An 18989-nucleotide genomic window follows, 5' to 3' on the forward strand; every position below is an offset into this window, starting at 1 on the left:
TTTTCTGCAGCGTTGGGCGGAGCAGGGGGCTTCCCGCATGCCAAGCCCTCGGACCACCCTTGAGCTCACAGGCCAGAGACCCAGCTGCCCGGGCGAGCTGTCCTTCCTGAACATCTTGTCATGAAGGGCAAGGGGTTGGCATGGAGAGATTCTGGGCAGACCTTTAGGAAACATCTTTCAGCCTCTCCATGTAGCCTTTGACTAGTCTTTGGGCCTCCGTTTCCTTATGAAGGCTGCTAGGCCACAGAAATCCTATCCAAGAGATCTGTGAGCTTTGCTTCTGTTAGCCTGACTGTGTCACTTAATTCTCATGCTCAGCAGGGACCTCAAGAGAATGGAGGCGATTTTGCCACCCTTAAAGTATATTACAAGTTATGTGATTTTTAGTTATGGAAGACTGATCTGGTGGCCTTCCCAAGAGATGCCCAGTGGTTGGGGGTGTGGTAGTGGTGGGGCGCTGGCCCAGAACGCAGGAGGCCCACACACAAACACAGAATGAAATGCCAGGCTTAATAGCAGGTGTTGTGACCAAGTCAGGGAAGTCGGTGGAAAACGTCCACTTCCCCAGAATGCAGAAGGCCACCGAGAAACCTAGAGGTGGAAGCTGTGTCATGTCAAAGAGTTTGAATATGTAATTTGAGTGTAGTAGGTTAAAATATGTCCCCAGAGTCTTTGATGGTCTTTCCTTCAAAAGAAGAGCCTAAAGGGCTGGGGATGTGGCTCAAGCGCATGCGTGCGGCCCGGGTTCGAGCCTCAGAACCACATACAAACAAAGATGTTGTGTCCGCTGAAAACTGAAAAATAAATATTAAAAAAATTCTCTCTCTCTCTCTCTCTCAAAAAAAAAAAAAAAAGAAGAAGAAGAAGAGCCTAAGGCCTGGAGGTAGAGCACCTGCCTAGCACACCTGAGGCCCAGGTTTCAATCTCCAGTACAGCAAAAAGAGAAAAAAAGAAGAATCTTAGCCAGGTGTGATGGCACGTGCCTATAATCCTAGTCACTTGGGAGACTGAGGCAGGAGGATTGCATGTTCAAGGACAGCCTGGGCAATTTAGCAAGACCCAGTATCAAAATAAAATAAAAGGAGCAGAGTGTGGTGGTGCACGCCTGTAATCCCAGTGGCTCAGGAGGCTGAGACAGGAGGATTGTGTGTTCAAAGTCAGCCTAAGCAACTTAGCAAGGCCCTAAGTAACTTCGTTAACTAAGTAACCTCGTCTCAAAAGAAAAAATAAAAAGGGCTGAGGATGTGGCTCAGTGGCTAATTGGTTCAATCCAACAAATAAAATAAAAGGGCTGTGGATGTTGCTGGGTGGTAGAGTGCTTGCTCTGCATGAGCAAGGCACTGGGTTCAAACCCCAGTACTGCAAGAAAATTAAAAAATAAATAAATAAATAAAACAGGGTTGGGGTTGTGGCTCAGTGGCAGAGCGCTTGCCTTGCATGTGTGAGGCACTGGGTTCGATTCTCAGCACGGCATATGAATGAATATATTAAAAAAATAAAGGTCCATTGACAACTAAAAAATAAAAAGCAGAGCCTAACTCCTTTCCCTTACACATGAGCTGGTCTTAGTGACTCATTTTTAGTGACTAGAATTTGGTGCAAGTGACCATGGGTGACATCTGAAATTGGCAGATACAAGCCTTTGTAGCTTCAGACTTTCTCTGGGATCCCTCACTCTGAGAGAAGTCGGCGCCCCGTCATGAGGACGCTCCAGAGTTCCAGGGGCAGGTAGGTCCACATGGAGAGGAACGTGGTCTCCTGTCAACAGCCATTGAGTGAGCCACCCTGGACCAGGATCCTTCCGCCCAGACGATGCCCTGGCTGCCGTCACATGAGAGACCTTGAACCAGAACACCCAGCTGAGCCGCTCCTGGACCCTGGTCCACAGGAGCCGTGAGACGATACATGCTTGCTGTCCTGCCCTGCTGGGGAAGGGACCCAGGACCTCGTGCACACCAAGCGAGTGCCCTGCCACGGAGCTGCACCCCAGCCCCATGTCTGTTGTTTTCGGCTGCTAAACTTTGGAGTCACTTGTTATATGCAGCGGTGGGTGCCTGATACAGTCAGGTCTCGGGGTTTCCTGGACAGGAGCTCCTCCTGAGCTATGTTCTTCATGGCTGGGTGACTTCTTGCCATACTTTCAGAGATAAAATGATCTTTAGGAATAGAGTCGAGTTGAAAGTACTTACCTGATGACTTGAATACAGAATGAGACCATACATCAGGTGCACAATTATACAATTGCGTTGGGAGTCACAGAGGACCGGCGATGAGTTGAGGCAGCCTTAGCCACATCGCTGCTTCAAGGGTTCCCCCTACATGGGTGGCTCGTGGGCTTTGTCTCTAGCCCACACCTTCCCTCTGAGGCTGGAGGTGGGGGTCCACCTGCTTTCTTGGTACCTCTTTAGAAGGGGAAGCATCTCAGCATCTTCCCTGACCTAAACTGGGGTCTTTCCTCACAACCAGGTTCTCTTCCAACTTGGCCCTTTGCCCTGGTTTGGAGAAATGTCTCCCGTAAGCCCGTGTGTTGGAGGCTTGGTCCCCAGGGCAGCACCTGGGTGGTGGTGGAAACTTTAAGCAGCGGGGTCTGGTGGGAGGTCCATAGGTCACTGGGAGCAGATCCTCAAAGGAGGTTGTGAGACACTCACTCCTCCTTCCTCTCTCCCTATGTTGCTTCCTGCCATGAGGTGAGAGGTTTTACTCTGCCACACGCTCCCACCATGATGTGCTGCCTCTCCACAGGCCTAAAGCAACAGGGTAAATCAATCCTGTGCTGGAAGCTCCAAAACTGTGGGCCAAAATTTTTTCTTTATAAGTTGATTACCTCAGGTACTGTGTTATGGCAATGCAAAGCTAACACATCTATTCCAGTGAATGGTGCCAATGTCCTCTAGAAACACACACCAGAAGTCTAGGAGTCACCTGGGTAAGCTCTCCTCTCCTCCTGCCCATTCCCTTTCCTGTTCATTTCCCTGAGTGTCCCCATCACTTCTCTCTCCATTACCATTGTCCTGGTCCAGGCTCCCATCCTGTCTCACCTGGATTACTTCCCTCCTGCTCTTCCCCCTGACTTCTCTACTCCAGTCCTAGTGGCCTCACTTCAGTCCTATGAAGATCCAAGCTTCCTTCTGCCCCAGGACCTTCAGACTCGCTCTTCTGTCTTCTTGGGTCTCTCCTTTTCCTTCCCATTGCCCGATAGCACCTACTCCTTCAAGTCTCCCACCAATGAGAACCATCCCCACCGGGCCAGGTCAGTTGCCCTCCCAGCCTCTCCTAACTTCATCCCAATGGATATTTTGATCCATTTCCACCTCTCCGTATGTTCACAGCTGCGTCTCAGTGCCTGGCATGGAGGAGGGGCTCAGTCCTGGGGAGTGAACAGGTAAGTAAATGTCACCCCCTTGGATCTTCAGAACACCCCCGTGAGGTTGGGGAAAACCTGAATAAACCCTCTAGCTTCACTTACGCTATTCTGTTGTCACCTCAGTAACTTGCTTTGACCACCTACTTTAGAGGTCCCACGGCTGGTGCGCTCCCACAGCACCCTGACGGAGGGCCCCGTGGACAGGCTGCCTGAGTGGTTTTTCAGGAACCTGGAGGGAGCTCAAACTGGTTGAACCACCAGCCCCCACTTGGGCCTGTGCAAGTGTCCTTGGGTGCACTCGGGAGCCCCACACCGTTTGCTGAACACGTATCCTGTGCGATGGCTTCCTTCACTGCCCCTGCCTGCAGCGACCTCCCCGCTTGGCTTCCTTATCCCAGGAATACCCCTAAACCCCTCCTGGGAGGCGGGTTGGAGACTCAGGTCTCGGGTCTCCTCCCCCTCCACTCTCGGTGAATCCACTCTTCCTCTTTTGCCAAACTTATTTCAGTGACCGGCAGCTGGGGAAACTCAAGCTGACCACTACCAAGGTCACCTAGACAGAATCTGAACATCCCTCCTGCTGACTCAGAGGCGACCCCACCTATCCCTTTGTAGTGTTGCTCAAGAACCTTTCTCTTATCTAAATTGATTTTTTTTAAATTTTTTAGTTGTAGTTGGACACAATATTTTTATTTTATTTATTGTTATGTGGTGCTGAGGATCAAACCCAGGGCCTTACACAATCTAGGCGAGTGCTCTGCCGCTGAGCCACAACCCCAGCCCCCAAATTGCTTTTTTTTTTTAACTTCCTTTTTTAAAAATATTTATTTTTCTTTTTAGTTGTAGTTGGACACAATATCTTTGTTTTTATTTATTTATTTTTATGTGGTGCTGAGTTTTGAACCCAAGGGGCTCGCACACGCTAGCAAGCGCTCTACCACTGAGCCACAACCCTAGCCCCTTAACTTCCTTTTATATAATCTGAAACCTTCCTGAGATTCTCAAATTAAGAGAAGAGGATTTGTGTGTGTGTGCATGTGTGTGTGTGTGTGTTTGTATATGTGTGTTGCTGGGGATCAAACCTGTGTGCTGTCTAAATGTCCTACCACTGAGCGACCTCTTCAGCCCTTATATTTTATTTTGAGACAGGTTATCTCTAAATTGCCCAGGCTGACCTTGAATTTTTGATCTTCTTGCCTTGGACTCTCAAGAAGCTGGAATTACAGGGGTGCTTCCGTGTCTGGTTGGTTGACCACTGGATATTTTAAGAATTATCAGTAAATTGCATGTGATCTGATTAGGCCAGGGAAAATTGTTTTTGTCATATTGTCGAGGGGATTAATGTTCAATGAGTACACAGAACATTTGCACAGGCTGTTCACTGAGCAAGGACTCCTGGCCAAGCCGGTGGGGGTTGGGAGTAGAAATGAAGCCCATGTTCTGCAGGTCAAACTGCACCGTGCTGTGAAGCCATTTTTCTCCAGAGGTGGGAGTCTTTCCAACCTGTACCAAGGCACCATTCACTCATCCAGCTGGGTGCCCAGAGGAGGTGGGCTGCATCTGCCCTGAGAAGCTGTATTTTTCAAGTTCATACAGGGTGGTGTATGGGCCATGAGGTCCTGGATTATGGCCAGCCTACCTGTGCTGGGCTCAGGGGTCATTCCAGGTAAACTGAGCTAACTGGGCTGCACAAAATAACCACACAAGAGACACAAATACCTTTTTTATATAAAAAAATTAGTTACAGATGGACACAATATCTTTATTTTATTTATTTATTTTTATGTGATGCTGAGGATCAAACCCAGCACCTCACGCTTATGAGGCAAGTGCTCTACCACGGAGCTACAACCCCAACCCCACAAATACTTTTTTCACTGGGGTCGCTGTGACAGCTCCTCTGACCTTAAGGGTCCACAGAAAGTGAGAGAGTGAGAGCAGCGCTGACCCCTTTTATTGAGGAGAAGCTATTCAAATGAGGCAAGGGGTCAGGTTTCAGGGGGCTGAGTCTATTTTCATGATGTCCACCGTCAGCAGGTTGACTGACACCTGGGTAGGCCACACTCAAGGGCACAGTAAGAGGAGGCGACACACACAAAGCACTTCCATGGAAGATTCTATCCTAAACAGGGCAAGGGGTTATGAAGGAACAGGTGAGCATAGCTTCACCCATGGGGCTGTAGCAAGACACACCCATGCACGAGACACCGACCTTCAGACCCAAGAAGGGTGGGGAAAGCTCTGCCACATTTCTGTGACTGAGCACCTCAGCACCCAGCCGGGGAGTGTGACTCAGTCACGTGCAAGATTGGTGTCCCACATATTCCCCCTTTCTTAATATATATATATAAAAATGCAACTGGGAAATTCTATCTTTCAGTCACTTGACTCTTGGTCCAAGGTCATCACCATCTGCTATTGAAACACAAAAGGAATTAGTAGAAAACATATCATCTTCATAACACAATCAACTTGGAAGATCCAGGTTATTATTACTTCATCAAACACTCATCAGAAGATTCTTAATCTTTTCCCAATTTTATTGGGAGGCATTGCGTTTGGCCGTAGTAACAGATATTTTCATTGGCATGGCATTTAGGCCTCTCCATAAACCACAGAGCAAAGGGCTCACTCACATTATTCATTACATTGTCTTCTAGAGCATCATTTCTTAGTTCTCATCCTTCCATCAGCACTTATCTGACCATGAAGGATTTTTGGAAGTAATTTAAGTCAAACATTAAGAAAATCCATACATTGTAAGTTTTAAGACATAGCCACAAAGGATATAATTGAAAAAGCAATGAATAAAGTAGTCACTTTAGGGATTATGAGATCAGCAGTTTGCCTAGGTCCGGTTAATTGACATACACCTGTTTTAAAGCCTGAATATTAACTTTAGCATATTATAGCTCTGAAATATTAGCTGGCAATAACTAATGATACAATAAGTTATATTCTTACAGGCCACAGGATATTTATCATCCTTTCTCTTAACTCTCACATTTAAGGAGTTTATTAGGTCTGTCAGTAATATAAACACTCTTGGAAAAATCTATTTTAATAATCTTTCCAACAATTGTCCATACAGGTAAATGTAGTCTTAGTTATTAAAGTCCAGCATAATTGGCTGGCTTAGGTTCCTCATCTGCGGTCTTGCATACATTCCTGTCACTGATGTGGTCAATAAGTTGTTCGGCTACCTCAGTCGTGGGGGGTAGAGACGTGGAATCAACACACAGACTCTGGGAGCTGGTGAGAACTGGCTGGTGACAAACCTCAAGTGGACATCCAGTAGCTCAGTTCATTTTTGGAATGCACACAACAGTTATAGGGTTTAAGTGAGGCGTGCCCGTCAATCATACATAAGGAAGACAAGATCCATCAACCAATCATCTTCTGCCTAATGTAACCTCACTGTGAGGAAACTCTAAATATTGCTGTCGTGGTGGAAAACAATCTGGAAGGGTCTTTGTCCCTAAGGGAAGGTGCTTACTGAGTCTGGGATTTCATGCCCTGAAGCCCCTAAAGCTGAGACACACAGATAGATGAAGAGGAGAGCAGTGCTATAAGACTCAGGGCAGATCCCTCACAGAGAACTGGCCCTTAGTTGGTGCTACTCACACCTGGTCCATAGCCGCCATCCACACAGATGCAGAAGAGTCCATTATTTCAACACTGTCTTTTTCTCAAAAGATACTTCCAGACAGCCTGTTTACCATAGAGTCAATATATAGGTATAACTGACCATTACAGCCAGGACAATTAATCTAGTTTCATGGGTGGACTTTCCAGTCCACACTGCAAGACACATTAAAGGTAGATCTGAGAAATGGGTCCGTACAAGGCTTTTCATAATCTGTACTTACCTGACAAGCTCGTGAAGCTGCATGGCTGTAAACTCTGTAGCTGGAAATTGACCTTCCTGTGCCAGGTTTCTCATGATGACTGGTTTAAACTCTCCTTTGATATCTGATTTAGTTCACTGAGTCGTGTTCAGTAACATTAAGACTGTCAATATGACAATTTAAGAAAAAAATTTAAAATATTTTGTAAAATCTAGTGTGTTTCTCTGAGGTCCTGTATTCCCCCTTTTGTTTATTTAATAAAATTGAGGGGGCTGGGGATGTGGCTCGAGCGGTAGCACGCTCGCCTGGCATGTGTGCGGCCGGGGTTCGATCCTCAGCTCCACATACAAACAAAGATGTTGTGTCCGCCGAAAACTAAAAAATAAATATAAAAAAAATTCTAAAAAAAAAATTGAGTAAAGGCTTGGCACAAGTCATAGCATCATTAGTTTAAGTTATAGATAATAGTACAAGTATTTAAATGATAAGAATAGATTTATCTTTTATTGATTATTATATATTTTTTAATACAGACTAGTTGATCCATCCAAACAATTTAGAAAGAACTCTTAATCTCTTTTTTGAGAGGAGGTCTCAAAATATCTTTATATTTTAGAATATTATCTTTTAAATAGGTATCTGTTAATTGTCTTTAAAAAATAGAATTAAGGGGCTGGAGATGTGGCTTAAGTGGTAACGTGCTTGCCTGGCATGCGCGGGGCGCTGGGTTTGATCCTCAGCACCACATAAAAATAAATTAAAGATGTTGTGTCTGCCGAAAACTGAAAAATAAATATTAAAAATTCTCTCTCTCTCTTTAAATAAAAAATAATATATATATATTTATGATTAAGGTTATTTCCTAGCATAGGGAGCACTATATAAATCTTACTGTATTTTTTATGGTCAATAGGTTCAGCCAGAGAACTTATATAATATGAATGAATTTTTAAAGTTTGTAACCTTTATTGCTCAAAAGTAACATACAACTTTAATTTGAAGAGCCTCAGTTCTAATAATTTTTTTTTTCAAATCCCATATTATCTAACAAACAAAATGTAAGAATCAACAGTGTCTCAGTGTCTTAGAATCAATCAAATTTAGTCTCAAAGGACAATTGTCAAAATTGGGATCTAAGATAGCAGTTTAATATACTTAGTGTTTAATCAACGATGTGAATTTATTTACCAAAATGAATCTTTGTCTTAAACAGCAAGAATCATTAGGCAATAAAGACCTTTCTTTAAGGAAATGAACTTAACATTTTAATAGGTTTTTATCATGTCAAAATATGGACAAAATCTTGGCTCACATCAGTATAGTAAAATCAGAAAAATAGCCTGAAATACCTTTTAATTAATCAGTTAAAATTTTTATATTCAGTCCAGTATATATAAATCTCTTTTTTAATTTGTTCTAACTTTTTATATCATCTGTTTAGATAATAACTTAAAAATCTTTTTATTTAGGAAAATACTTTTATCATTGAAATCTAGAATATAAAGACCTTGTTTTACCCAAAGATGATTTCTTTTTTCTTTTTCTTTTTCTTTTTTTAGGATCCAATGTGTGCTTTCTCTCTGTTGAAGCATCTTTTTCTTCTAGAATTTTTTTAGTTATACTTTGGAACAATTTCTGAAAACCTTAGAATCTATAAATAAATTATTGTACTTTGATAAGAAATATCAATGAAAATATAGTTAAAATTTTTAGATATCTCTGCAGACAAAATTAGTTTTGTTTATCATCTTATAAGTTTGAACAGTAACTTGAGAATTAGAAACTACTTGAAGATTGTATTTTTTCTTAAAAGCATTTATAGTAAACACATTTATCTCAAATATCTGTAACTAAAAGGCAGAGTATTAGATAAATGTATGTTTAAAACATATAAATTATGAGTTTTCTGTTGAAGAAAAACAATTAGACAAATATATATTAACTAAACAATTAGACATAGGTGCTAATTATTTTAGATTAACAACTATAGGTTATCTAAATATATAGAAAAATATATATTGAGAATAAGGACATAACTTATAATTGTATTAACTTTACGTAACCACATGATTCTTAAAATACTTGGATCCATTTCAATTTATTTTTACTTAGGAGTGCACTCTTATATGTGACGTCACTTGATGTAACTGAAATAAGATCCTTGTGCATATATATTTATTTTTTATAGTCAGGGATGAGAATAAGGATTTTTGGGTCATCACAGGAACATTGCCGGCTTTTGTTCCTGTGGCGAGCAAATGCAGCCACACAACCTCCAGAATTAAAAGTAAAATACAAAGAAGCATGTTTAGTATCTTTCATCAATAGAACATTATTTAGTAACACCACTATAAAGAAAAGTCAGGTTATTTAACTCAAAACTAACTTAAATTTAGAGCTTGAGGCAGGACGATCGAAGGTTCAAGGCCAGGTTGGGCAACTTAACAAGGTCTTGTATCAAAATAAAAAATAAAAAGGTTATAGCTCATTGGTAAAGCACTTCTGGGTTCAATCCCTGGTACCCAGAAAACAACAACAACAAATAGATAATGTAGCAAAGTCTCTGAATTATAAGTTTCTTAAAATATCATCTCTCTCTTTGCTTACTCTATTGCATGAGCGAATTCACAGTGTACAATATAATTTTCATAAGTGAATAGATTTGCAGTAACTCTAATACTTACAGATTTCTCAGGAATTTGGAAGTGACGGGCCTGAAAAGGCAGGAGGAACTTTAGATTAAAATTGTATTTCCTTGTCTTTTCTTTCCTCTCCCTCTTACTCATCTTTTCATTTCTCCTTCCTCGCTAGGAGCAGCCCTGGCGGGCTTCCCTCTCCAGGGCTGGGTCTGGGTGAGGATTCTGTGACAGCTGACCTTGGCTTGCCCTTGAGTAAGTGCTTGCTGGAGAGCTGGGGCCCTGGGAGCCCTGAAGGGCTGCCTTGTGGAGACGACAACAGAATCATTGTTCCAACTTGCACCATCATCCTCCCTCGCACAAACCGCTCTTGAAACTCCCATTAGAAGACGTGGGAAGTCACCCAGAACATCTATTCTTCTTGCACTTTTGGTTAAAAGCAATTAGGATGCCTGGGGCGATGGTGCCTGCCTGTGACCCCAGTGGCTAGAGAAGCTTAGTGACACCCTGTCTCTAAATTAAAAATAGAAAGGGCTGAGGATATGGCTCAATGGTTAAGTGCCCTGAGTTCAATCCCTGGTACAAAAAGGAAAAAAAAAGAATTACGACTCATGAGGAGAGGACCCCGCTTGTAAAGGAAGGAGACATCAGGCCCGGATTGTAACGTCCAAGTGTGATGACCTGACTGTGTTCTCGGGATGGCTGGAGAGGAAGTATCCAGAGCGAGGCCATGGAAAATTCTAGATCTGTGCAGGCTCCCAAGTCCACTGAGCACTTGTGATAAGAAACAGGAACAGCAGAAATGAAAACTGGGCCAAGGGACACTGAGCACACAGGTGACAATTTAATGAGGGGGGGGGTTAACCTCCAGGGAGGGGAGATTGCGGAGAGAGAGCAGGCCAGCTCTGTTGGCTCCCGGGTGAGTGAGCCGGCAGCATGGGCGAGAGTTTAGGGGTTTTCCTTGGCTTCAGGTACATCCGAAAGGTGTTGTCCTTTTCCTGGGTGAGAGGTTCATCCTTGAGGGAGGAGCCCAAAGTCACCTCTCCCCTTGGATGGCCTCTGAGCAGGAGTCGCTGCAGCTGCTGAGAATGACAGGTGTGTGTGTGGGGGGGGGCGTCTTTAGTCCCTTGCAATGACCCTGCAAGAGTGTCACCCTCTTCCTAGTCCGTCCTTTGTGATACTAAAGGCGCTTTGGCAATGCGCCTGGGTTTTGAGGTCAATAAGACTGTTTGAGAGAACGAGGGGCGAGGGGTGGGGAAGACCACTCGCCACACTTTTAATGGTCCCAGGCTAGCGTTCAGCGTTGAACTGCGGGAGAAGCACACGCCACGCTTTTAATGGCTGACAGGCTGAGGCAAGTTCGGGGAGAGGGGGGCTGTCTCACTGCCACCAAGCTATATCCCAGTCCCTGTTTTACAGTATATGGCCCCCCCAAAATTTGTAAAAATGTGATTTGAGCCGGGAATCCTGGTGGTTTGGGAGGCTGAGGCAGGAGGATTGTGGTTCAAAGCCAGCCTCAGCAATGGCAAGGTGCTAAGCAACTCCGTGAGACCCTGTCTCTAAAATACAAAATAGGGCTGGGGATGTGGCTCAGTGGCCAAGTTCCCCTAAATTCAATCCCCAGTATCAAAACAAAACATGGTTTGGCAACATGTCAGAAAATGGTGCAGCTCAGGAAGGGCCCTGGTGCCGGCACAGTGCAGTGTGGAGAAGACCCTGGGAGGCTGCAGAGTGTCCCACCCATTCCTGTTTCCCTAGTTTGCCTTGGTGAGGAGTCATGATGGATTTGTCTGCTCTTGGACTTACCATATGAGTGGACTCATACAGCATTTGCTTTTTTGTGACGGGTGATTTCACTTAGCATGACGCTTCAGGTTGATTTACATTGCAGCATGTGTCAAAATTTTCCTTTCTTAAAGCTGTGTAATATTCTGTTGCATGGATAAGTCACAGTTTTGTTTATTGGGTCATCTGTGGGTGAATACTTGGGTTGCTGCCACCTTTTAACTATTGTGAAGAATATGCTATAAACATAGAGTACAAAAATCTGTTCAAGTCCCCACTTTCAGTTCTTTTGAGTATATACCCAAAATGGAATGGCTGGGATCACATGGTGATTCTTTCTATAACTTTTTGAGGGGTCTCCGTACTGTCTTCCACAGTGGCTGCACATCTCACATCTTCACCTGCAGTGCACAACGGCATCAATTTCTCCACATCCTTGCCAACATTTGTTATTTTTTGCTCCATCTTTGTGTGTATGAGCACATATGTGTTCTAGGGACTTAGCCCAGGGCCTCTCACATGCTAGGCAAGTGCTCTATCACTGATCTACATCTCCAGTCCCTTAATTTTTTTTTGAAACTATATAAGCAACCAGGTATGGTAGCTCATGCCTGTAATCCCAGAAACTTGAGAGGCTGAGGCAGGAGGATCCCAAGTTTGAGGCCAGCCTTAGCAACTTAGCAAGACTCTGTCTCAAAATAAAAAATAAAAAGTACTAAGGATGAATCTCCAGGGTAGCTTGCCCTTAGGTTCCAGCCCTAGTACTGCAAAAGAGGAAAAGAAGAAAAACTTAAAGGGCTGGGGTCGTGGCTCAGTGGTAGAGTGCTTATCTAGCATGTGCGTGGCACTGGGTTCGATTCTCAGCACCACATATAAATAAGTAAATAAAAATAAAGGTCCATGAACAACTAATAAGAATATTTTTAAAAAACTTAAGTAGGGAAAAATATACATTTGCACATCTAAGAACCTTCATGATGACAAATTGTGACAGAGAGATGTCAAGGAAACTCAGGAGGTTGTTCTCTATGCAGCCATGAGGAAGACTCTCTGGTCACAGTGCCAGCCATGTGCATCAAAATGATAACTTCAGCTTTATCCTTAACTACTAAGGGGAGCTGTATCAATAGCATCCAAATAGACATGTCGGGCACACCTGTGGCCTGTCTACCCCTCTCCCCGACTGTTGGCAACTGCTTAGTTCTTGGCCCTTTCCAGCCTCAGCTTTGCCCAGTGGTCTGGCTGTGTGCTCAGCCTTGGCCGGATGGTCCACAGGCAGCTGGGCTGGGGCTTCGTGGGATGTGGTCATCCTGTGACCACTAAAGGCTGAAGTAGAGGCCACATGGTCTGACGAGGGCCACTGCAGAGTGGCCCAGGGAGGCAGTCTGGGTCACTTTGGGAAGGCAAGGCATCATTCTAGAATAATCTTGGCAAAAAGCCACTTCTATCAAGAAAATTTCCACCAGATTCAAAAGTAGAAAGTACATGGATCCCTGATTCAAACCTTTGCATTGTTTCAGGTTGCAAATGCCAACATTTCATGTTATTCCTAAATACTTCAATTTACATCTCTTTGTAAAAGGACATTTAAGGGCTGGGTGTGGTGGTGCAGGCCTGTAATCCCAGCTACTAGAGAGGCTGAGGCAGGAGGATGGCAAGTTGGGGCCCCATCGGGGCAACAAAGTAGCGAGACCCCATCTCAATGGATTCTGTAATATGTATTTAAAACATCCTTCATCTTGGAATGCCTTCTACCACACTGTAAATTTCTTTCGCAGTTGGTTTATAGGCCAAATAATTTGTTTGCCTTTTTGTGTATGTGCTGGGGATCAGGTCAGGGCCTCACAATTTTCAAGAATACAAGTAACAATAAATGTCAGCAAGCTCATACATGGCTTGTGGGACTGCAAATTGCTGCAACCGCTCAGGAGAGCAGTGTGGAGATGTCTCAGAAAACTTGGAATGGGCCGGGTGTGGTGGCACACACCTGTAATCCCAGTGACTCAGGAGGCTGGGGCAGGAGGATCGCAAGTTCAAAGCCAGCCTCGGCAATGGCAAGGCTCTAAGCAACTCCCTGTCTCTAAATAAAATACAAAAAAGGGCTGGGGATGTGGCTCAGTGGTTGAGTGCACCTGAGTTCAATCCCAGTACCTAAATAAATAAATAAATAAATAACTTGGAATGGAACCACCATGTGACCCCGCTATCCCACTCCTCAGCATATACCCAAAGGACTTAAAATCAGCACACATTCTACTGTTGTGTGTAAATAAGATCTAATGAAAAAAGATGAGCCCAGGGACTCGGACACTCTAGGCAAGTGCTCTACCAACCAGCTGCACCTCCAGCCTTCATCTTCCTTTCAAGGGTTCCATAAAACAGTCCCACCGTTGCCTTTTCCATCGGAAGAACCTGCCAGGCTTACTCGGGGCCTGCAGGTGCCACAGCAGCTCCTAGCTGTTTGCCTAGCATGGCCTAGGCCCTGGGTTTGATACATATATAAACATATACATATATTATATCTATTCTCTGGCTTCATTCTTCTACTGAGTTCTTGGGAAAGAGCCCATGGGCATCTTACTTGCTTTCCATCAGGAAGTAAGCTGTCCTCTATCTATGAATATTTTGGGGGGGGGACTAAACTTTTCACATGAACTATTTCAATGGAAGCTTTCAAGGTATATTCCTTGAGTCTTAATTTCGTAAGTCAGTAACCAATTAAATATCGAGATTCCATGAATCTGCCATCATTCCCAGGTTACAGGCACCCTTCAAGTTGTATAAGCAAGCCAAAATTAGAAAATTCCAGCTTCTCTGGCTCATCCTTGGTTCGAAGGGGAGGTGAAATCGTAGGTCTCTGTCAAATTCACATATAAGACAAGGGCAGGTCAAGGTCAAAGCTTGACTGATTTGACTTGTGGAGACACAATGAGCCACTTTTAGGTTTAGGGTTTATTATCTACATAGGGGAACAAAAAAGAAGAAGAAGAAGAAGAAGAAGAAGCCAAAGACCCAGCCTTCTGAGGTCCTTGCTCCACATACCAAAAAGGGAGGGGGCCTGATGATCACAGAAGAGAAGCCCACTCTAGATGCAGCTGAGCACCTTCATAATCCATCCTGAGGAGGGGGCAGAAAGCCTCAGGCTTCATCAGAACCCAGAGCCAGTGAGCAACCCGCTCTGGACAGCCTCTGGGGAGAAAGGGGGGTGAGTGGGAGCCGGCCCGCAGTCGCCATGGGCTTCCCTTCCTGTGGAGGTTGTCCCAGGGACATAGCAGGGTCCTACCAAGGCTCAGATGAGCTGTGGCTCAAGACTTCACCTACGTGGCCCATGTGGCCTGTGTGGATACATGCCAGGTCACCAGGTGCCATGGGGACACATCCCCTAAAGCCCCATCCCCCGATGTTTTCCTGTTTCCAGCTGAGGGGTCTCAGCTACCCCCTCAGTGCCCTGGTCACTCATACTGATAGGAACTTGCACCAAATCTAGATAACATCAGGTGATAATGGCCATAACTGACTTCTAGGAGGCGGATCAAGCCCATGCAGATGGGTTCCCTCTCCAGAGCCAAGCCAGTGAGGCTATTATCAAACCATGCGACAAGAGGTGTCAGCAGCCGTGCACACTGTTCTGGGAAAATCCAGTGTAAAAGAACCAACTTCAAGATGCCAAAAGACTGAAGAAAGAGACAGATCCAGGATGACACAGAATGCCATTTGTGTCAGAATGCCATGGGTGGCAGCAAGACGGGTGGATTCCTGTGATTTGGGTCAGAGGGACAGGGCTTATACATTAATCAGGACAAAAGTGACTTCATCCAAGTTGGAATGTACCTGTTTTACCCCAAGCCAACACCCAAGACATCAGGCACATTCCTGTGTTGACCAGAAAACAGGGTCCGTCATGGTGGCTGCAATTCCAGATGGCTGCGTCAGGTCAAGCTGAATCCATACATGTCCCCCACCCTGACTGACCTGATGGGAGTCCAGGCATTGTGACTGTCCATCACGACCTGAGCTGCAGTGTTGAGAACAATCAGCCTGTAGAAAAAGACAAAACCCAACAACAGTAGGGTGACACCAAAGGGACAGAACCTACGTCTTGAACGTGAACCTTGTGCTGTCATCTCGTAGGGAGGCCACCCTGCCACTGAGCTCACTTCTAGTAGACCACAAGTCTATGACAAAAGTGGGCCACACCAAAAACTGGCCGCTGGGCAGTTTCTGATGAAGAGTCTTCACTGGTTCACGGTCAGGATGAGGGTGCCGGTGGTCTGTCACACTCACCAGGTGCCCTGTGGACAAGACCTGAGAGAGGAGAGGGGTCCCTTCTCCCAGGATGCCAATGGCCAGTTCCTGACCCCACGGCTGCGCCTTTTCCCCATGTCTTGTCCACCCTGTCTGCCAGTCTTGTCCCTAGGAGGCTCAGCAGTCTGAAGCATCTTCCCTGCCTGAAGCATGGACCGCGCCAGGTTCACCTCAGGGGCAGTCAAATGTCATGATCATCATCCTCAATACCCGTAATCTCCCAGGTCCAGCAAGCAGGGCCACAGCCACAGAAGCACCAGGTTCAGGTCCTCCACTGCCTCCCCCGCCGTCTGCTACTTGCAAAGTCCAGCAGCCGAGGATTCCAGGGTGGGCATGGGAAGAAAAAAAGAGACAGTGACAAGGGTTGACGATGTGGTTGGACTCTGACAGCCTGTCTGGGCCTCCTTGCGCCTCCCCAACCTCATTATTAACAACCCACTTAAGTGGAGTCACTTGCTGCATTTAAAGCTCAAAGCGGGGTGCAGAGCCCTAGCGTTCAGTTTTCAGTTTCTCCTTTAGAGTCCATCTCTTGATGGCGCCTCACACCAGGCAGCACAGGTCTGGTGTATTCTGGGCAATGTTTTCCAGGGCAAAGCTCCACAGCCCACGTGAAATGGAGTACACTTTCCCGTGCGTGGTTGTGGGCCACTTCTTTGGGGCCTCGAGCAGCAATGACCCAGGACGCCATCAGCTTTGAATTTTAGCTGAACTGCTCATGAACCAGACCCGGGCAATCATTGATATATCGGAACACACCAGTCACCGTGGTGAGCCCGCTCCCTACAGCCACCAGGCCCGATCGTTCTCAGAAACTTAGAGATGCCTAGAAGATTATGGTCACAAGGGCTTTTAAAGACAACTCACAGTAGCCTCTCAGGGCCTTCTTATGTAAAAGTAAAGAATTCTGGAAGCCATCTGCCAGTTACTGTCAGGTTACTGTAAGGACCAACAGCTGAGCGGAGTCCTGTTCTCACACACGGAGCTGTGAGAAAGTCATCACTGGTGCTTTCTGGCCTGTGTTTTTTGCTAAGAAGGACAAGAGTAGTCAAAGGCTTTATGGTTTTATCCCATGGCCTGCAACCTCTAACCCTGAGACCATTTATGCTTGTCGTAGGAAACGTTGTGGGCAGATTATTTGTTAAAGGAGACTGCATTCGTTCCCTTAGAGCTGCGTTATCACCCCAACCTAGAAAACTGCTCTGGTTTGAAAATGAGGTATCTCCCCCAACGTTCCTGTGTTAATACAGAAATGTCTGCAGGTGAAATGATGAGATTGTAAGAATCGTGACCTGATCCGTCCGTCCTAGTCTGACTGTGGTGACTGTGTGGTGACTGTAGGCAGATGGGGCATGGCTTGATGAGGTGCATGTGTCCCTGGGGGCATGCCCAGACAGGGTTCACCCCTTCTGCAGTCCCTTGCCCTCCCTCTCTGCTTCCTGGCTGCCATGAACTGAGCAGAGCTCCTCGCCATGCCTGTCCGGATGTTCTGTCTCACCTTGGGCTCAGAGCAATGGAGCCTGCCCACCAGGGACTAAACCTCTGATACCATGAGTCAAAATAAACTCTTTTCCTCCTAGTTGTCCTTATTAGGTATTTTGGTCCCAGTAACAAAAGACAGGCTAACACAGAAATTAAATTTGCTTTCTAACCTCACAGTAACTGACCCATTAACTAGGAGTTTCAGTCATGTTATAGTTATCCTTATCTGCTGGGCTGTTGCCTCCTCTCGCTGGTTAGGAAAGCTGTTTCTAGACCAGGGCTTCTCATCCTGAGTCCCAGCCCCAGCAAAGAATATCAGAATCCCAAAGAGTGGGATTGCTTTAAAAGCTCACAGGTGATTCCAGGATTGAGAACTACTCTTCCAGATGTCTTTTTTTTAATACCTTTATTTTATTTATTTGTTTATTTTTATGTGGTGCTGAGGATTGAACCCAGGGCCTTGCACGTGCTAGGCGAGTGCTCTACTGCTAAGCCACAACCCCAGCCCTCTTCCAGATGTCTTTACAAGTAAAAATAAAGTGGTGTTTATGACAGATTTCCTTCCTTCCTTCCTTCCTTCCTTCATTCATTCATTCCTTCCTTCCATTCTTTCTTTCTTTGCAATTGGGATTGAACCCAGGGACACTCTACCACTGAGCTGCAACCTCAGCACTTTTTGTATTTTGGGGATAGGGTCTTAGTAAGTTGCCCAGGCTGGCCTCCAACTCGCGATCCCCCTGCCTCAGCTCCTAGGTAGCTAGGATGACAGGTGTGCACCACTGTACCTGGCAACAGACTTGTTTTAAACACGAGCAGATCCTGCTACCTGGGCTTCTGTCTAGTTTTTCTGTCTCCTCCCTCAGTATTTGGCAGTTACAAGTCTCCCCCAACTCATGACTGTTACATCTGCTACTGCAACGTGAACTGAGCACCTACTGTGTGCAGGTCAAGCAAAGATTATTTCCTGCCTTGAGGAGCCACATGTAAATGGGTCCATTACAACAAAGTAGGAATAGAGCATCCAGGAGACTGTTCAGAGGGCATGATGGGAACCCAGAGGCAGGCAGGGGAGGGACAGCTGTCCGGAAGGGGTGATCCCTGAGGTGAATCCCACACTATGGCCAGGGAGAGCAGCCCTCTGCCTCTTTTAATTTACTGATTTGCTCAAAGTTAAGAACAACTCAAATAGGAAAACTGAGACACTGATTATTGACAGATGTTCCCTGACATTTCCAGAGGAGGTTAGATCCATGGGAGGGAGTGAGGATTTGGTACATCAGTGCCAGGGGCTTGGGACAATTTGGTGGGGAGTCTTATTCAAATTCTCTTGCAAGATCTAACCTGCTGGGCTGGGGATATAGCTCAGTTGGTAGAGTGCTTGCCTTGCATGCACAAGGCCCTGGGTTCAATCCCCAGCACCACACACACACACACACACACACACACACAAACAGAAGATCTAACTTGCTGAGGGACTGATCCTGGTGAAGTAGCGGGTTGTAATGGCTCTTGCCCAAACTGTGGCATTCCTGCTTCTTTCCTACACTGTGTATGTCCTTGGGCTGTGGGAGT

The sequence above is a fragment of the Marmota monax genome, unplaced genomic scaffold (assembly GCF_021218885.2).
Source record: "Marmota monax isolate L192 unplaced genomic scaffold, Marmota_monax_Labrador192_F-V1.1 WCK01_AAM20220418_F8-fsc00038, whole genome shotgun sequence".
In the NCBI taxonomy this organism is placed as follows: Eukaryota; Metazoa; Chordata; class Mammalia; order Rodentia; family Sciuridae; genus Marmota; species Marmota monax.